This window comes from Furipterus horrens, unplaced genomic scaffold, assembly GCF_987537825.1.
Source record: "Furipterus horrens unplaced genomic scaffold, mFurHor1.1.pri manual_scaffold_2, whole genome shotgun sequence".
In the NCBI taxonomy this organism is placed as follows: domain Eukaryota; kingdom Metazoa; phylum Chordata; class Mammalia; order Chiroptera; family Furipteridae; genus Furipterus; species Furipterus horrens.
This window is the reverse complement of record NW_028327172.1, coordinates 158,390,533-158,412,616: the sequence shown is the minus strand read 5'-3', so window position 1 is coordinate 158,412,616 and position 22,084 is coordinate 158,390,533.

Below are 22,084 nucleotides of genomic sequence, written 5' to 3'. Positions count from 1 at the left end.
GGCTCACTCCCCAAGCTTCTCACAATCAATTGTCAAAGCATCCGACTGGCAACTGGGTGTAGAAGGCAAACATGAGTGGAACATAAACAGCTGACTCACTCAATTTTCCATGTGCCCCTTTATGCTGCCCAGACTTCCATACAGTTAAGACGAAACCACATGCTGAGTTGTGGACAATGGACTATAAGTATAAATGACAGTGGCAGATGTCACTCTCAGCCCAAGGCAATTAAGAGTCATCCTGCCTTCTCCATCACTCCCTTTTCCTGCCTCAGCCACCACAGAGATCCCCTGTTTTGGATGACATAGCTACGGGATGGAGGGAGGTGACCCAACCCACATCAGATTTTATGTGAATAAGAATTACATCTTATGATGTAAGCTACTAAGTTTGGGAGGATTGTCTGTTGAAGCAGTTATCACTAATTACCTTGATTAATAAAGTGGGCAAGTGGTTCTTTATCTACAACAATGTTCCCCAGGAGCCAAGTTGCTGCCTCTCACAGAGCATTTGATGAGAACTAAGGCCAAGCCCCAGAAGACTCTCAGGCAGACCGCCAGAGTGGCAGAAACAAGAAAGAGCATTTGTTTAAAGCTATTTTGTTCAAATAAACAGAAATTATCTCAAGGTAATTTAGTAAAAGGGGAAGTTATTTTAAAGACAATATTTTTCAGGACCCTCTAAAGACAAAATGACATGTATCTGGACTAGACAGGGACACATTGAAATTTAAAAGTCAGAGAAGCCACTGTGTTTTCAAGAATCCTGTGGGTTCCTCATTCTCTTCTTTTCCCTGGTTCTCTTTCTCCTGTCTTAGTCTGGTTTCATCTGCTTTACATGACCCCTCTTGGAGATACCAATCCTGACTTTACCTGGTTCTTCGTGAGTGTTTGCCATGATACAACTGGCTCAATCTTGGTACTGTAATTCCAGATCCCTCTAAAAGAGAATCACATTGATTTATCCAACCTACCTGTGGTTTCCCCTGAAGGTAGGTGTCAATGATCTGCACCCAGTTTAGTTAGACCTGGCCAGAAGCATGCATCTCATACCTCAGAAGTGGCTGTGGGTGGCAACACTCTGAAATAGAGACTGGACAGAGATCTTAAAAAGGGGTTTATCCCAGAAGGAAGATTCTGTGGGAGCTTAAGGTAGTATTGCTAAAATACTTAAGAGGCTAAGGAAGGCAATATGAATTATAGGGGGAAAAAAGACCAAGTACAAGTAGAAAAAATAAAGACATCAGGCCAGAAGGAGGAATGAATGCAGAAGTGAGCCCCAGGATGAAGTGAGCTGGATTTACAATGCAAGCCCTCTGCAGATAGTGCCAACCTATCAGGGACACTAAAGCACCATTGAAATATATTGGAAATATGGGACCAGTTAATTCAGGCTCCCACACATGGCATCCCACATAACCAGAGAAATATAAATTGGTTCCTCTGCTGCTGATCTAGGCAGTGTCCTAGAATGAAGTTTAAAAAAAGAAAAAATCTCCAGGGCATACATGTCTCTGCTGAGCCTTTTTGCAAGTTACATAGAGCAGCTATACCTCAAACCAGCCCACTGAAAGCTGCCTGCAATCGACCCTCAGAATCAGCAACATCTGAAAACTGCATCATACATGATATAGAACAATTTAGCAAAAACAAATGGTTTATTTTTGTACACATTTTAAATCCTTGAGTATGTCTTCCAAGGAAGGCACATCTGCTTCAGGAAATCACAAATAAGAGCTGAAAATAAAACAGAACTATAGAAAAATGATTTTATATAATTGTTTTTCACAACATTTGACTCTGTTTATGCTAGGGAAAATGATTTAGTAAGTGAATTTATTTCAGGATAAAATATATGTTAATAGAAAATCAGTTTATCCTCACCTCTGTTAAATGTTTAGAGAATATTAGTTTGAAAGGGTGCCAAATTATTAGTCTGTCTGGATATGGATCTTGGCCCAGCTCTGGCTTGGGCTGTGAAAAATCAGGAAATAAGTTCTCTGTAATTATGCAGATGGTGATGCAAAACAAGACTCACCCAGGAAAACGCTAAGAAAAAGGCTAGCTTATAATTGCTAAGCTGTGTCATATAAAATGTCAACCCCTAGCTTGCCCAGAAGACCCCTGTAGAGGAAAAGGGGCACAGTTATTGAGAAATGCTTTTGCACAATGAATTTAATCCTGGAGTCACACTCAATTTAGGTTTAAAGACAATTTTTATGAATGAAAAAAAAATACCAATTGAAGACACTGTGACATACTTTATCTTTATTCTCATATCTTCCCATGGTAAACACAGACCCCAAAACTTCTACACACTATATGAATAAATTAGCTTCCACAGACATTTAAGACATGTTCCTTATCAATATAATACATTTAAAATTTCCCCTTCTTTTTCTTTCTTTTTGGAATCTTCTATACCTCCTACTTGGTGTTATCTTGATGCAGTAAATATGAACTTCAACTTGATGAATATTTGTTTAATTAAATTTAACTATTTATGAAGAAGCTACTATGTGCAAGACAGTGCATTCAGTATTATGACATTGCAACATTGAACAAGAGTTTAGCATCTAATAAAGAATATCACCTCTCAAGCATGCTTAGGAGGAGGACCAGGAGGAGCCATGACTTGAAAGTACATGAATGCACACACTGGGCGAGACCCATCTTCAGACTCTGGAGAAAATCCAGTGCAAGAAGAAGAAAACAGTACCCAAAGAAAGGCACTGGACAGCTGATGCTGGGCAGGTCAGCCCCAGGCTTAGGAAGGGCCATGGAATAACAAGTGTCCAGCAAGACAGAGGGAAAGGAACACAGAGGAATTTCAGAGCAGGTGAAGGCCATACACTGGGAAAAACCAGAGGCAGGGGCTGGGAATTGGAGCCTGACCCTCTGGGCAGAGGCCTACAATAACTACAGGCAGAGATGCTCTGGGTTGTAGGGCATCCATGTGCTAACCAGAGGGCACAGTGTCCAAAGAAATCCAGGAAGCCTGGGACAGAATTTTGGAGAATGTTTTTGTGTAGGAAGTATAAGAACAAAGAAGTTATAATGAAGAGACAGTGAGTAAGATCTCGGTATATTGCACTGTCGCAGAAACCACCACAGGAGAGAGTTTTAGGGAAGAGAGATTGGTCGCCAGAATGGACAGGGAGATCAGGCAGAGAAAGAATAAGTGGGTACTCATTAGGGAGTTGTCAGAGACCTAGAAAGCACAGGTGAGGGTTGGCTGAAACATTTGCCCAAGCAGTTCTCTCTTCCTCTGCTTGACAACCCTAGTAGGTTTACATCAAGGGCATCTTCATAGTAAATGCCACAGTCATATACAATGAATCATGTTTTCTTCTTGAGAGTCAGCTCACATGACTCCCAAATGCTATGAATGTAAGTCATTTTTAATTTCAACAGAAACTGGAGCTTGTTTTCAAACAGAATGGGATTTTTTTTTCTAACTTTGCTATTACAAGAGCTCAAAGTCATTCACTGAATTTAATTCTTTACTATAATCAATTATTTTATGACAAGGAGCTGTCTAAATTTCCACTTGGAGCAACTATAGGAGTAAAGCTTTAAAAACTGCTACAGAGTCCATAGGGGCCTGTGAGCATGTAACAGAACCCACGGGCTGTTTACTTAGGGGCCTGATTGCTCACCACCAGAATTATAACTCCCAATACCAGAGTTTAGTGAAAAGAAAAAGAATTGTTTATTTGCACATAGTTCTGCCTCCCCCTCCCAGACCTGGCCAGTCTTAGGAAAGTCAGAAACACCATTTCCCTACTTCCTAGGCACAGTTCAGCTTTACCAGTAGCTGCCAATCACTCAGTTCTGATTGGGGAGGTCCTTTCTGTGCTGTGGTGCCCTCCAGCTCTCAATGCAGGACCGCCTGGGTTCTCAGCCTCCTTGTAAACTGCCTTCTTCCTGCAAACCACGTGATAAGAGCCTCTTCTTCTCAAACCGCATGGCAAGAGCCTCTTAAAGCAGCCTGGAGGCCCCCTCCTCCAAGTCACATGGAGGGAGCGCACAAGCTAAAATGTCCGCAGCTGCTTATATATCTCTGACCGTGTCCTCTGCCGCAGTGGATGTTGCAAACAGTTCTGACCATTCACAGAACCCTATGCAGGCTCTGTAGGCTCCTTTCTTACCATCCCACAGTCCAAGACCCTTCCCATCCTCCTGAGCCTTGGAAGTTTCAAAGGGGATCTTTGTGCAACAAAATTTCCAGCCACCAGCTCCAGGCATGCAAAGGCATCCTGAAAGCTGCTTTCTTTTCCCTATCTCTTAGCCGCAAACTCTGGGGTTTGTTTTTGGACTCCTCTGTTTCTGTAACAAGCAGTCAGAGACCGGGCAGTGGGCTGACCCACATGGTGGCACAGCTGGGTTGCTATTCAGTCTCAGTTTATAGCCCCTGTAGACAGGGCTCAGGGACCGCTTGTGGGTAAAAAATGGGGGACAGAGAGCTCAGCAAAGTCTCAGGACACATCCACATGATAGAGAGTGAACATATCCTTCCTTGGACCTTTTGGTGTGAGATTCTAAGATATTTTTTAAAAGAGCCAATCCTTTCAAAATCACACTTTTTACCATACCTATGGGTTTGGTGTTTTTGTTTTTTTTTTTTTAAGTTAGAAATTCTGAGTTTAAAACCTAGCCCCATTACTTTCTAGCTATATGATTTTAGGCAAATCTATTAATCTCTTCTGCAAGCCTCAGTTTCCTAATCTATAAACAGGGATAAATAAATCTTATCCCAAAGGTAGGGCTTATAGCTCCTGCATATAAAATATCTGGCAAAAGCAGATTCTCAATAAATGCAAGTAGTACCATTATTATTAACAAGCAGACCTCCATCACTTCAGCCTTTGTAAATACACTATTTCAATAAAGGAAAGCATTACAGTCTGGTAGAAATGGGGGACTTAATTCTCAGCTGTTTGGTGCATTTCCTGAAAAAAAAAAAGCAGTGAAGTAAGTGGAGGAAGAGACTGAGTGCTGGGCTTACAGCACCAGTTACAGAAAATGCCAAGGAAAGATCATAGTTCAGGGACCCACTATTTTCAGTTCCAGAAGTGCTAAATCTGAGTGTCGGTCTTTGGATACATCCTTTTGCACACATCCTTCCTAGGGGATTGAAAAAAGAAGGAGGAGGAGGAAGGGAGGGAGAAGAAGAAAAGAAGAAGAAGGGGAAGGGGAAGATGAAGGAGGAGGAGAAGGAGGGAAGGAGAAGAAGGAGAAGGAAGGAGGAAGAACAAAGGCCTTGAACTACTAAACCATTAAAGGAAGCTGCAGAGAAAGATGAATTGTACATAAACTAAAGAAAGTTGAAATTAAAGGAGCTGAAATATGAAATTCAACCAACAGAAAGGAGAATAAAATCTCCAAACAGCTTTCAGGGTTGAACATGTGCAGTCACTAAGACATGAATTATGTTGTACATGTTCTGCTTTTCTAGGTAAAGTATGGGCTTCAGGGGCATAGCTTGCTAAAAAAGTGAGAGAAAATTATGGTTTTAAAAAGCTGATCATGCACCCAGTCTGTTAATATTTACTCCAAGATTTTATATATAACCATTTGAGAACCATTAGTATTTTTCACTATAAATGCCTGAGTGGATGCGCTGTCTCCTGGCTTTGGAGGCTAGAGAGCCAGTTTCAATTACCCCAGGCTAGCATGGGAGCCAAGGTGGAGAGCAGCAGTCAGCTGAATTTAAAAAGTCTAGTTTCAAATTTATAATCCCTTCAGTCTTAAGGGATGTTGGCTAAAATTTGCCAGTGAAGGGTGAATCTGAGAAGAGAAAAAGGGTAAGAGAAAGGGAAAGTGAGAAAGAGAATACAGATGACATTAATCAAGTGGTTTGGTTGCAAGTGAAAAAGCCTATTTGGGGTGGATTAAACCAAAAAAAAAAAAAAAAAAAAAAAAGCATGAGAATTACTAGGGGAATCTAAGCACAGCCCAAGGAATAACCACTCCAGAGACACAATACCTCAGGTACAGGTACACCTTTCAGCTGGACAGCACCCACTCTCAGTGCCCAGTGTCTGCATATTTTAGTTTTGACCAGGCAAGGTCAGGTCAAGTGTTGATTGGCCTTGGGAGTGGGATTAGGGAGCAGGTACACTGAGGGTAAGCAGTTTCCAGAGAACAGGGGTCAAATTGCTACCCAATATTTGTCATCCATATGTAAGAATGTAAAAAGAGATGAGTCAGAGAAAGAGAAATCCTCCATTGACACATCTTCAAAACTGATGATACTTATGGCATGAACTTTTTAATCTGAAATGGCATTCAAGAGACAAGCAAGGTGGTAAGGACCCGAATGTCATCAACACATGAGTGCATGAACAGGATGTGATATATAGAAATAATGGGATGTTATTCAGCCTTAAAAAGAAAGAAAATTCTGACACATATTACAACATGGATGAACCTTGCAAACATTATGGTTAGTGAAAGAAGACAGACACAAAAGGACAAATACTATCTGATTCCAATTTTGTGTGGTACCTAGAGTAGTCAGATTCATAGAGAGAGAGCAAAATGGTACTTACCATGGGCTAAGGACAAGGGAAGAATGAGGAGTTAATATTTCATGGGTATACATTTTCAGTTGAGAAGATAAAAAGTTCTGGAGTTCGCTGGTGGTGATGGTTGCGTAACAATGTGAATATACTTTATGCCACTGAACTGCATATATATATATATATATATATATATATATATATATATATATATATATGTATGAAATGGTAAATTGTGTGTTATATGTATTTTGCCACAATAAGAGACAAAAAAAAAAAAAAAAAAAAACCCAATATGTATGCTATGGCAAAGGGAGGTGTCAAATACAGAGAAAACAAATCTACATTTGTATATCTGAAATATTTCCTAAGAACTTTTTCTGTGATGAGCAGGCAAGTGTTCTTCCTAAACCTACAGAAACCTGCTCTGTTTAAACCCAAGCACCAATTACTTAGGGTTTACATATGCCATTCATTTCCTTGTGTTCGTGTTATCTTCGGTCCCTTAAAGAGTCCAGAAGACACCCCACAAGAGCCAGCACCAGCACTTGAGTTTTTGTGACACAGAAAGTCCCAGAGCTAGATAACTAAGTAAAACCATTTCCCCTTTTCCTTCTTCTCCCTGTCACAGTTCTGATGAATCAGAAGTCACAGAGCATTGAGAATGGGGGCAGGACAGGTTTCTAAAGACTGGTCAGGTCTGATCCAGAAGGACAAGGCTTCGGATTGTATAGGGACTGATGTTTTGTTGTAAGATTGGACTGGACTTCTTAAAATAAGACTGTTTAAATGCAAGACAAGAATAGCTAAAAAATTTGCCTGAATCATTGAGGAGTGAAAAAGGGTGTGTCAGCAGACCAGATTCGAATGGCAATGTTGACAAAGAATAAAGTTACCTCCTACTTGCACCCTACTAAATTCAGCTTGCTTAATAGATGACTTTAGTTTACATTTCATCTTTACAGAAATCCTAAAGACATACATTTTTCATATGAGAAAACCAAGGTTCAAAGAAGTAAATTAATTTACCTAAGGTCCCTGTAGCAAGTTAAAGGGCCAGTGTCTAAATACTATATATTTCCCATTATGCTATGCTATCTATATTAAGATACTCATGTGTAAAATACTCCTTAGAAGCCAGTATATGAGCCTGCAATGGACAAGAAAGCCATGCTATTTTCTTTTGGTCTGGGAAGGAAGGCTGGCAGTGACTCTGGGCAACCTAGTACTTGCTACAAAGGCGATGTTTGGTCTTCAAAATAAGGCATCCTTTTTTTTCTGGAATGGGGGCTCTGAGAGGCTATCGGTATTAAGCAGAGGTTCCAGTTGCACTACAAGTGTTTATGAGGTTTATCTGTGATTTCTTTCCTCATTTAATGGGTGAGTCGAATAATGGTTGGTGCTTTGCAAGCTTGTATGGCTAGAGTGATGGATGGCCTAAAAAACTGGAGGTCTGCTCCATCCATTTATTAACTCTGAACTACATATTTTTCAGGCTCAACTCCAAACTTAGGTATTTTAAATAGATAACAGATTCCCCTTGTTCTCTACACTGCCATATTTATAGTTCTCACCTCCGAAATCTTCACTTTTCCCTCTTTTGGTGTCAATGATAGCTCTATCCTTCCCAGATAATTATTATGGAAGGGAGGGGATGGTAAATAAGGCCATTATGACTTTTTTGTCCTTCAACTGCTTTCTCTGCCATGCAATGAAGTAGAATCCCATCCACCAAATCTCTTGTTAAATTTAGAGCTCTTAAAGCCTATGTTTCCAAACAGCCTATAGGTGTTTCTTCCCTCCATGCATTGTTACCTAACTTGGGTCAGTTCTATTTCCTTTCCCTAAATGGCTAGTAAAAGATCCAAGAAGCAAGAAGTTTTCAAAAGACAAGCTCCTTCCTTGCTTTGTGTGAGCTATACTTAGCTCTCAGTACTTTGCCAAAGGTCAACCTCAGGAATTCATGTCTTCCAGTCCTGTTACAACTGAGACCAGTGGTTCTTGATCTTGACTGCACACTAGAATCACCTGGGGAAATGCTAAAGCATAGTGGATGTCACCCCAAATTTACTGAAACAAAATCTCTGGATAAGTTACTAGTGCATTAGCATAGTGTAAGCCTCCCCAGTGCTTCTAATATACTGCAAACCACTTTTCAAGGATGTGACTGCTCAAAGTGCACTTAGAGACCAGTGCTGGTCAGTGAACTTGTTACCCATTTGAGATAAGGTAAGATTATACCAGCATCAAGCATGACAATTCACACTTTGGTTCAGATAACATTTTCTTTGTAGCAAGACTACCTCAATGAAAGAAGCAGTTCATTGACATCTCCTGGCGAAAGCTTCTCATCTTGTCACTCATCTGAACAAAGAATTTGAAGGCTGGTTTCTTTTAGTAGGGCAATATTAGGCCTTTTATAGTATATCCAAAAGTCTTTGGAATTTTTCCTCTTCTGTAGTTTCTTTGAGCCTATAACACTTATTGTTATAGTTCTGAGTACTATATATCAAGTAGGTTATCAATGTCCACTGAACTGTCTAGCATCAGTTTAGTAGGTTTTAACTTCTGCCATTTAATACATATGGCTGTCAGATTATTACAATGTACATCTTATCAGAATGCTGGGCTTCTGGAGGCACTGTGAGTGGTGAAAGGCTTTAAAGTGGTGAAGACCCCAGAGATTCCAGTTCAAAGGCTTAGGTGGGTCTGTCCTCTCCTCCCCTCTCTCAGCCTCTCTAGTTCTCTCACTTCTTTTCTCTTCTAATCATGGATGGTTTAGGAGTATACAAGAAAATCACTGACAAATACAGAAAAATATGGGGAATTTCAAGCCAAGTCCTTCTTCTAAACCCCAAAACTAGAACCACTATTCTAAAAGATGTTCTTTCTGCTGGATCTTTAAAGCATTGTTGTGATGAAGGGGGTGTGTTTCAGATGTTCCAGGTAAGGCTACAAATATTCCTAGAACATTTTAAACCTAGTACTGTAAAACACCAGTTTAAGTTAAAAAGAGAGAGTAAAGTACTCTAGGAATTGAATTCAAGATAAGCATTTTGTAGGGAAAGGAGAGAGTGCTTAGAGTCATTTAAGAGGCCTCTAGAAGGCATCTTGAGAAAAGGAACTTTGCATTTGGAACAAAACCTCATTTTATGTCCTGGATCTCTATCTTTATATTCATTAAACAGTGTTTCTTAACATATCCATACCTTAGTGTCCACATTTGCAAAAAGATCACAGTAGTTGCCACCAGATTTTAAGTTTAAATGTGATAATGTATGTAAAAGCACTTAGCACAGCATTTGACACCAAGTTATTATTCATTCATTCACTCATTCATTCATTCAACAAATATTTATTGTTAGGCACTATGCAAGGCACCAAGCAGTATGCCCTCATTGAGTTTAGAGCGAGATGGCAGAGACAGAGAAGAATCATAGGCATAAATGTATAAATAAATATGTACTTACAAATGGAAACAAATAGTATGAGCAAGCATAACAAATACCTTATCTTGTTTGGGATGTTAAAAGGAACATTCCTAAAGATGTAATGTTTGAGCCAAGCTGGGAAGAAATCAACTTGGTGAGAGGTGAAGGAGGGGATATGGTTATAGAACAAAGGATAAGATAAGAATAAGATTCCCTCTTATAAGAGAATCTTTTACTTATGGTGGTAACTCGATTTAAATTAGCCTAAATGAAAAAATAATATACCGACTCATGTAAACAGGTAGCCCAAGATCTGACAGTGATTTCTAGCACCGTCTCGAATAAATGTTTCCATTCATCTGTCTCTTTGTCTCATCTCTTGACTCGCTTTTCCCCCTCATTAGCTTTATTCCCAGCACACTTTCTTTACATAGTAGAAAAGACCAAGCCTAGAGGGAAATTTCAGAGCTCTTATTTCAGAAGATGAGAGGTCCTTTATCTCCTAGGAGTCATATTAATTGCCAAAATAGGGCTCTCACTGACTCATACTTAGAATATAATGCCCAACACTGAACTAATCACTGGAGTACTCTGATGAGTCAGGTTGGGTCACATGTTCCACATGAGTAGGGATGGAGCTAAGTTACAGATAACCCACGAGCTTGTAAAGAGGGTTTTCTGACAGTAAAGAGGGGATGCAGGAGGGTGTAACAGATATCCACTGCAGGTAGATTTATGGCATGCTTAATGTTTTGGTCTTTACCATAAGAGCAATGGGAAAAAATTTAAGGATTTTAAACAGTAAGATGAAATGATCAGATCACACAAATCTAGTTAAGCTCTAGACTAGAGATGATGCTAGCTTGGACTAGGGTGGTGAAAACATAGCTATAACTAAGGCAATAGGATAAAAATAGTTAGAGGGTAAAACCAATGGTAGTTGAAGATCAATTGGGAGTAGGAAAGTAAAAGAGAAGGAAAAGAGAACCAGCTTCTGAGGAAGACCATGACTGTGATCTTGACTATGTTGATTTTGGGGTACCTTGGAGGCATCCAAGTGGAAATGATGAATAAGAAGTAGTATATATATGTGTAGAGTTCTTAGAAGCTATATAGGATGAAGATATAATTTTTGAAGACAGTGATAAGTTGCTGCTATTGAAATCCATGAGTATAGATGAGATTGATTAGCATGATAAGAGGCCTATACTGAGTCTAGAGGAAATGCAGTGCAATAAATAAATGTTTACATGGCTTGGGATAGGGTTAGACTGATTCTACTCATTTACTCAGATTCCCATTTTCTACTTCTTTTTTTTAAAGTATATTTTATTGATTATACTGTTAAAGTTGTCCCAATTTTTTCCCTTTTGCTCCCTCCTGCCCAGTACCCCGCCTTCCCTCCAGCAATATCACTCCCTTTAGTTCATGTTCATGGGTCATGCATATAAGTTCTTTGGTTTCACCCTTTCCTATATTATTCTTAACTTCCCCATGTCTATTTTGTACCAACAGATTATGCTTCTTAGTCCACGCACCATTTCCTTATCTCTCCCCCTTCCCTCTCCCAGCTGATAACCCTCCAAATGATCCCCCTACCTATGATTCTGTTCCTATTCTGGTTTGCTTAGTTGGATTTTGTTCTTAATTTTTAGATTCAGTTGTTGATAGTTGTGAGTTTGTTGTCATTTTAATGTTCATAATTTGATCTTTTTCTTAGGTAAGTCTCTTTGACATTTCATATAATAATAGCTTGGTGATGATGAGCTCCTTTAGCTTTATCTTGTCTGGGAAGTATTTTATCTGCCCTTCCATTCCAAATGATAGCTTTGCTGGATAGAGTAATCTTGGTTGTAAGTCCTTGCTTTTCATCACCTTGAATACTTCTTGCCAGTTCCTTCTTGCCTGCAAAGCCTCCCCTGAGAAATCAGCTGATAATCCCATAGGCACCCTCCTGCAGGCAACTCTCTCCTTTTCTCCTGCTACCTTTAAGATTCTCTCTTTATCATTCACCATTGGCATTTAAATTATGATATGTCTTAGTGTGGTCCTTTTGAGTCTAGCTTGTTTGGGACTCTCTGTGCTTCCTGAACTTGTATGTCTATTTCTCTCACCAAACTTGGGGAGTTTTCCTTCATTATTTTCTCACATAAATTATCAATTTCTTGCTCTTCCTCTTCTCCTTCTGGCACCCTTATGGTTGGATGTTGGCACGTTTAAAGCTGTCCCAGAGGTTCCCAAGCCTCTCCTCATTTTTTTCAATTCTTGTTTCCTCATTCTGTACTGCTTGATTGTTGTTTTCTTCTTTATATTCTAATTCACTTATTTGAACCCCGGTTTCCTTCCTTTCACCATTGGTTTTGTGTAGATTTTCCTGTTTAATTTAGCATAGCCTTAATTTCTTCCCTTATGCATTTGCCATACTTAAGCATATCTGTAAAGCCTGTGAGCATATTACCAGTGTTTTGAACTCTACATCTGTTAGGTTGGCTATCTCCTCATCTGTTAGGTTGGCTATCTCCTCATTGCTTAGTTCTCCCACTGGAACCTTGATCGATTCCCTCTTTTGGGCCATACTTCTCTGTCTCCTCATTCTGACAGGCTCGTGTGTTTCTTTGCCTCCATGTCTTAGGAAGAGCTGTTGTACCTGTTCCATTGTAAGTGGTGGAGCCTTAAGTATTCATCATAGAGGGCAACTTGGTTCACCACATTGTGGAGCTATGTGTGGGGGAGGGGTCTGAGAGGGAACAATGCCACTTGCTCAGCATTTGCCCCTTTTCCGGGCACTTTTCCCACTTCCATATGGTCCTGGCACCTCTCTAGCTATTACCCTGGCTGTCGTTCCCAGGGTGGGTGGGTCCGTGGACGTTCTTGTATTGTGGGGGCCCTTCAAACAAGCGGACTCTGCTGAGAGATCAGCTGTTTCTTCCTCTGCCCTAACCTCCACTTGTTTCCACAGTCAGAAGCAATGAGGCTTTATTTTCCCTGGTGCTGGGACCGTGAGCTGCGTGATCTGGTCCGGTGCTGGGAGCACTCCCCAGGTGTCCTTCCTGACTTTTTAAAAGGTATGACTGTGCTTTCCAAGAGCTTGCTACTGCCACCGCTGCTGCCACCACCACACCACATCCTCTCTACCCCGGCTCCGCCCCTCCTACCTGTCTGGATGAGTATTTCTCCTTTATTTCTTTGTTTGTTGGACTTCCATGCAACTTGATTTTCTGTAACTTCTGGTTTTCTCCAGTTTTGAGATAGTTATATTCCTTCTTAGTTGTGGAGGGAGACACAGCGTGTCTGTCTAGGCCTCCATCTTGGCCAGGAATACCCAAGATCCATTTCCTACTTCTTAGAGTCACAACTCCATTTAGTTCTATAGACTCACCCATAGCATGTTTCCTAATTTGATCCTTTTAATGGAAATACTTTCACTGGTTATTTTAAATTGCTACATGAACAACAAATTACAAACACAATATACACATATAGAGGTTATTATTGTAATCAAACAAAGCCAGCAAAAGAGTTAATCAGGTACAAATTTTAATCTATGCAAAAGTTTTATTATGCTGCATGTAAATTAGTCTCCAATGGTAAGTAGTTCACAAAAATGATAGTGATCGGTATTACTGTTATAGACAAGCCAAATAAAATTCTTAGTTTTTCTATTTTTACTTGATTATTTTTCCAGTATTTTTTTCTGTGCATTGTTCTAGATCACATGTATATACACACAGAGATACATACCTTAAATATTATTCATCAATGGCTAGAATAACCTTGTTTCTGGAACTCTCTATTATAGTAAAATAGTTCAGGCTGGATTGAGGTAAATAACAACTCAAAATCATAATGGTGTACAACAACGGATGTCAATAAATAATGATAGATAGATAGAAGATAGATAGGTGATTGATAGATGATGGATAGATTGATAGATGATAGATAAATAGACAGATGATTGATACATGATAGATAGATGGATAGATAGATAGATAAATGATAAATGATAGATAGGTAGAACTACTGGGTAGTTCAACTCCCTGTTGTCTCCTCTGGGACCCAGGCCAATTAGGTAGTGTCTGTCTATTCTGGATCAGTACTGGTTATTGTCGCAGATGAAATACAAAGAAAACATGGATTGCCACATGTTAGCCCCTAGAGTTTCTTCTCAGAAATGACACCAACCACTGCAACTCATTTCCTCAGCCAATGAAAGTTGCACAACCAGGCAAAGGAGCAGGGAAGATAATGCTTTCTCAAGGAGAAAAGCAAATATTTCAGAAAACAGTACATTCTATCATCTGTAATTATTTCTTTGAGTCCCAGCTCTGAGAGCATTTTGCTCTTTCACTTACTGTCATTTTATCAGTTCTCTCCATAATCCTCATACCTCAAAGCAATTCTGCTCCCTAACTCTGCTGGATGTCCTGGCCACCAGGTGGTTCATGACAGCAGAAATTCTGGGCCATTAAGATATGGGTTGGCTGTCAAGCAATTACCACGGTGTGGAGGTGGTGGCAGTGATGCCAGTGGTGAATCAGAGGGAAGAATAAAGAACAGTGAAGACATAGGTAAGGAGAGAGAATACATTGAGAGGAAGTTAACATTTGAAGTCAGTGCTAAGTGACAACATATAGAATAATTCTTTGAATAGCTTAAAATAACTAAAATATTTATTATTAGAACGCTTCTAGGTACAAGATAAATGTAGTGGCAAACACAATACTTCACATATTTCATATATTCTAGAAAGTATTGGAGGCATTATTCAAACCCATATTAGTCTATACCGCCTAATCATGAGTTCCCTATCATTCTCTCCTACTCACTTACTCAACCTCCTCACTCACTACTATGCCTATTGGGTTCCATACCCCACTTGGAAGACTTATTTTATTTGCACTGCACCTCTTTTTCATATACCCACCTTTCCCAGGAGGAAGATCCATTTTTTTAGGTCATGGCCCTCCTAGGTTGCTGTGATGGTTTATAGGAAACCACCCATGGGATAATCCATCCTTCCCAAAGCAAGGTGTGTTGGATATGGAGAGGGGCATGGTTCACATCTCTTCTTATATCAGTGAGTGAAAATCTGTCAAAGGATAATATTGATATAGACCAATGCTTGATTTTCTTGAGGGAAGGCTCAGAAAGCAATGAGGTCTTGGAACCCAATAGTGGAAAAAAATATTCATGAATGTAAAAAAAGTCAGAAAGGGAGGTCAAGTAAACAATCATCTTGCTAACACGACCATTTCCCTGGCTGAGGCTGATTATTCATTCTCTCTCTCATCTCTCTCTCCCTCTCTCCTTCTCTCTCTCTTTCTCTGTCTGTCTGTGTGTGCATGTGTGGGGTGTGTTCTCTGAGTGTGCGGGAGCCAGTGTAGCATGTGATAGACTAAGGTGCAAATCAAGAGCTTTGAGCCTCACAGATGGGAATTAGCAGGATCTTGAACACTTGACTGGCCATAAAGCATCAGACATTCTGTTCTTAGGTCAGTTCTTTGTGGGGTTGTCCAGTCCAGTTTTTGACTGACCTTAATTCTAAAATCCCTCAGCAGTTCTGTTCATGCCAGTGCAGCTTACTTAGAGTCCTTGCCTGACCCTGTTAGGATTTTCTCCAGGGCCTCTGTTTCCTGCAGATACTGGTGTGTTTGGTATATACAGGATGATTATGAAGGTGAACTGGCTTTTGACAGTCCAATCTCTGGTTTCTGTATGATTCTGAAAATTCTCAGATTTGTCTGGTATTTTTGTCTGAAGCTGTTAGACCCCAACCAATTAATTGTCTTTTTCATGAACATAGTTAGATGATTTAAATTTTCATGTAATTGGATCCCTGAGACAGTAAAATGTGATAGATCCATTTTAGACATGTGTTGGATATGTCTCCTCTAGGAATTAGTTTGTAAAAATACTATTTAGTTTAGAAATTACAATTCAGCCACATTCAAATTAGGAAACCTTGGAATCACTCTGTCAAAATACTCCCATCTATTAGAGCAATTTTTATCAATATCAAGTCCTATTTATCATTGTTTCTGTAATACTGTCCAATTAAGAATAATGTGAAACTAGAACTGCCCAGAGATGCTGACTCTCATTTTTATCAGAAGCAAAGGTCAGTATTCATTTCATCTAATTCTTTTTCTCTGGATCTGAAACTTAATGTTGCTATGCAATTGAGCAATTGAGTTATACAAATGAGGTTCCTTGGCCATAAAAATCTAAAATGATCAATGGTGAATTTCAAATTAATTTTTAAAGTGCTTTGGTTACTTTAAGTTATTAAGACAGTCATTGTATTAAGTCATCTTTTTTGAAACAGACATTATTTTTCTAATTTCCCACTGATTTTCTCATACTGGTCTGTAGGTCAGCTGATCTGTTGATTTATTTCAAAAAATCACTAAGTACAGCACAAACATTTTGCAATTAAATATCTGTCAGCTACACTTCATATTGCTATTCAAATGGTCAAACCTGTTTCTCTTTCTGAATCTGACTGGATACAGTTCTATTTTTAGTGGAGCTAGTAAAGTCCCCTGAGTAGCCAGAGGGTGGAATGATGAGAAAGGGACCTTCAAAAGCATACAGGTGTCATCCTGGAAAAAAAAATTTACTCAAACAATTAGAATACAAAGATCTATATTGTCAAAAAATTGAGCACAAAACAGCAGGGATCTGGTTAGAGTGTAAATAACTATTTCTTACTTAAATATACCAGAATTCAGAGAAATCCTAAGGAACAACATCCAAATATTAGCCATGGATAATATGAGAGTTATGGCAGGGAAGCCACTGAGATTTCACTGGAAGTGTTCTCAGGAGGCTCAGTCCAATCTCACTATTTTCCAACTGTTGAAGCTGAAGCCAGCAAGGTCAAGGTCATGCAGCTAGGTAATTTCAAATCCAGACTGAAGCTTCTGTATGATAAAGAATTTAAAAATCAGTCCCAGCATCACAAAGGGCTTGATTCAAATCCCAACTAAACACTTATTAGTCATATAATATTTGGTTAACTAACCAACCATCTTACATGCTGTCTCAATTTTGGGTTAACATGAAAAACTACATAAAACATCTGGCACACAAAAGGAACTTAATAAATATTATTTCTCTTCATTTTTCTCTTTCTTCTAAGTGTCACAGGAAAGATGTTTTAAAATCCCTATTCTCTTCGAGTTTGAAATCTTGTATTTCTGTTTCAACTTTCTATCTCTGCCCTATTTCATATGCTCAAGTTTCAAGAGACTGTATCAAGCATAAGGAGTAGTAATAAGAAAATCTAAATAAGATTAATTAATTGTGGTTCAAACAATTATTTTCCCAGGAACTGCTCTATTAAATTGCAAACCTACCAGAAGAGGAAGCAAATAATATGTTTGCCCAAAACACATATTACAGTATCTTCCCACAATAAATTTGGTCGGACAATTGACCAATCTATGTTCTGGGCTTCAGGGAACAAGGTTACCATTTCCACTCTGAGAAGTCAAATTTATCCCCAGCCCTTGAGAAGCCTAGAAATTTTGCTTCATTTCTGACACTCTCATTATACCAATAACAGCATTTTATGGGATATGGAGAGAACTCCAAACTAGATCTGATTTTTCCAGGGTTCATCTGGTTGTTTTATTTCATCCTGCATGACCACCCTCCCTGTCCACCTTTCCAATGCATCTGGTACACCTATGAAAAATGCATCAAGACTTAAGAAAATGTAACCATGGTACCAGCCTTTGGCTCAGGAACTGCTCTATATTCTCCCATCTTCTTATTTCTTACTCTGTTAGTCTGTATCAACACTGACTCATGGGCTTCACTCTACCTCTGGCTTCTTAAATCAGCTCCCTCTTTGCCACTGGATTTGTGAAATTTGGCAGCCAACTTTGGGACTGCCTGACCAGCTCAGACTTTGACTCCCTCAGACCCCTGTTTCTGAAATCTCCTTGTTTGTTTCAGCACTAAAATCTTGCCTTCTTTCCCACTCTTATTCCTCTACTCCCAGCCTGAATAATAATTTAGCTAGCTCCTCTGAGCTCATGACAATGAAAAAAATAAACTAATAACAGTACCCCAAGACAAATACATGTCTATGACAGGACTTTACACTTGTATTCTCTCAGCCCCAAATATTTATGTAGATTACATCTTTTCAAAGTCATATAGATTTAGATACTTTACATAATGATATAGATTGTGTCATTTCAAGTTGTTACTCAAAGGTCACCTCCTCAGAGAGACCTCCCTTGGCAGTCTTTTAAAAATATCACACCCTTTCCTTATACTCCATCCTCTTACACTGTTTCATTTTCTTCATAGTATTTATCTTGACCTGGACATGTATGACATATATATATATATATATATATATATATATATATATATATATATATTTCCTTGTTTCTTGTTTATCATAAGGACTGGAAAGTAAGTCCATGATAGCAACAACTTTGTCCATTTGGATCATCATATTCCTAGCACCTAAAATAGCCTGTTATATAATAAGCATCAAGTAACTATTTGTTTAATAAATGAATGAAAAACCCTCAAGCCCATAGAGGTGACCCATTGCTACTCAATTCAAAAAGTCAGATAATGACTTAACTGACTTAATTTGATGATGGCCAGCGTAGATGAAGTGGCAGATAATCAACATCAACTGTAAATAAGACACAGCAGACAATTTTTATTTATTTTTATAAATAAATATAGGAAATATACTAGTTCCACTTTACCCTTCCTCAGTGGAGAAATCCTGGTGGCAAAATTAATTAAATAAGCTTTTTCTATTACTTTTGTATTACCTGACATAAATCATCATTTGCTATAAGCAAGTAAAAATCTGGCTACTATCCAAGAGGCATTAAATGTAACTCTGGCTCATTTGTTTGAATGAGTATAATAAACATATATACTAGTTGTATGAAATATCAAGATTTATAGTTTCTTTGGAGTTGATATGATTTCTACTTCCCTTGACTCAAATTCTTTTTCTTTGGTCAGTGTATTTTGAGACTTTCCTTATCACTGCTCAATATCTGTTTGCATTGGGCATGGCAATTAAGAATTATAATCTGCCTTCCCATGACTTCTAGACATTATAAGGGAAGGCATTCCATCAGGTGGACATTCCTGCCATGGAGGAAAGCTTATATACACACGCAGAAATCCTTCCTCTTTGTGGGCAGTTATGTCTTTATATAAACTGTCTTTATTTGCTCAAAAAAATGTGTAATCAAACTAATCATTGCAATTGGAAAACAGTAGCCAATGACATATATAATATAAATTGTAAATGCCACAGCTAAAGGCCCAATATTGGGTAAGTTTTCCAACATGGTGAAACAACCAGCAAATCTATAAATTGGGGCTCTGGATGCATAACTTTTGTGAAAAAAGGTTATGATTGATCAAAGTAAGGTATATAAAATGGAGGTGTCAGCATGCCCACAAAGGCTAAATAAAATTTGTTTTGGTTATACATTCTCATCTACTTACCATCATCATTTCTATCTAGATAAGAACTTCTGAGTTGAAGCAACCAAATGGTTATAGCCATCAAAAATACAATGTGAAGTTAATTAGACATTACTCCATGAAAAAATGGGGGGAGAGGAGATCATTCAGTGAAGTATGACATTTTTAATGATTATTCCACACATTAACCACAGAACCAACACATCTAGGATTCTGGAATATACATATGCCAAGGGGAAACTAGCAGCAATCTTTCAGAAGGGAACCTAGCATTAGTTTTCTGGCAAAGACACAGTATAGGCTGCAAGGACTTGGAAGGCAGCTTCCAGCATTTTTTTTTTTTTTCTGACACCCCTTTCAACTCTTGGTGGAAAAATCTCCTTCAAATGGATCATTTTCTCTGGGGAAGGGACTTTACAAAATTTTACAATCCAATCAATTTAGTAAGTCATTCTGGGAAGGTTGATATTCATAAACAAATTATTAAATTATTTATTTAAATTGTATATAAACAGGAATTAAGTATCCAAGTACAGAAAAGTTATTGCGGGAGAGGGGGTGGGTTGGGTGAGGGAGAGAAATTTGGAGAAAAGGGGACAACTGTAATTGAAAAACCAAAAATAAAAATAAAAAATAAATAATTTACAACCAAAAGAAAAAAAGAAAAGTTAATGAATTATGAGTTGCCTCTATTGTAACATTTGCTGTTTGAAGTCTACAGAGGCAGGAAGAATCTTAATTCTATTGGTTGTGAGAGTAAATTTAAAATGTGTAAAAGTTGTTGCCTCTTTCTGTAGCTCATGTGGATACTTGTCACTAAGGAACAGAATGTCACTTAACGCCTTAGAGACTCCATACAACAATATGTCTGTTCAGAAGGGACCCTTTAAATCAGCTCTGCATTCCAGGTATGGCCGTAATGGGGGGTGCCACTAGCTGGATCACCTTCTGTCTTTGAAAGCAGGAAAATCAGGACCTGGAGAACCCTCTGCTGGTTGGTGCCTGAGTTCCCCATGCTTCACCTGCTGGCCTATCAGAGAGGAATGTTATGTTGTGTTTTGTACCAAAACCCTTCACAATCCTCTTGAAAGACTGGAACTCTGGGGTGTAGAGAGTGTTCCCTATTGTGAATCTGTAGCAGGCACTGCCTTCGGATCTCTGTGCCATTGTACCCATGCCTCGCTGACTTCTGGAGAGCCCTAGAAGGTTAGCTCACCTCAAGGTGAGGGGGATGATGTAGCAACATAAGAGTCTGGCCCTGTCCTGACTGGCATGGTTCAGTGGGTTGGGTGTCATTGTGCAGACACAGGGTTTGCCGGTTTGATTTCCGGTCAGGGTACATGCCTAGGTTTCAGGCCAGGTCCACAGTTGGGGGCATGCGAGAGAAGGCTGATTGATGTTTCTCTCTCATGTCAATGTCTCTGCCCCTCTCTTTCTCTCTCCCTTCCCCTCTCACTAAAACTAAATAAACAAAACTCTTAAAAAAAAAAAAAAAAAAAAAAAAAGCGCCTGGCCCCTCACCACCAGATGAGACACCTCTGAGTGTGATTTAGACTCCAGAACCCTCAGGGACCAGGCTGGAGACCACATCCTTGCCGGGCCTCCAACCTTTCTGATTCTGTTTGCCTGTTTGCCAAAGAGCACATAGTCTCAGGGCCTGTTGCTAGAGAACCTGACATAAGACAACCCTTCCTCCCAGCACCAGGACAGACAAGAGCAGAATGACAGGGTTCAACTGTCAGGATCAAAGTGTCCCTTTAGAGGAATCTCTAAAACGAACCAGGAGAGGAAGAACCCACCAAATTGACTGCACAGTTTCCAGGTGCAAGTGCAGCCACTGAGACTCAGCCTCCCTGAAACCCAAATGAGCAACAGCCCAGATCTGCATACTACATTCTGCCTCTCAATTAGTCTGGAGAAAAAACCTGGGAATCAGAATTTTAGATGTGCCACTCTTCACTTACCACAACTAAGAAGCTCAAAATGGTATAGGTATCAAGTATATAAATCAGTTTTAAAAGGTTACTTTTTTATACTGTAGCCTCAGAGTCAGCATCTTTCTCTTAGTTCCCAAAGGCAGCTAAAGATGATAATATGTACAATGATACCATATTTTCATCTTCCAGAACAGAGAATCAGTATAAACTCTAAAATCAGATTTGAAATGGGAGGGATAAACCTGAATTTCCTGACTAACTACAGGTATAACTATGCAGGTGTCATTACGCTGGTCCTTATAGCTATGGACAGAGGCAGAGTGATGGAGGTGCAGAGGAGAGCCTCCGGAGTACCCTGCATCGCCCCTTTCCAGCTCTACACACCCATATAAACATCTAATGAACTAAACTTGAAATACTTTTGTCTATTTTCCATTCCTAAGCATAAGCTCCATAATGACAAGAAATATGTGTCCTGTTCTTTAAAATCCATTTACTCCCTCAATCCAAAGAGTGTGACTCATTATCAGTAAAGTTTTGTGATTAAGAGTTCCATCATTGGAGTTAGAAGACCATTCTCTGCTGCCAGCTAGCTGTGTGACCTTGAATGAGTTACCCAATCTCTCTGAACCTCAGTTTTCTAATAAATAAAATTAATATTATAATAGAGCCTATTTATAGTGAAAATTAAATTAAATAAAACCCATGAGGC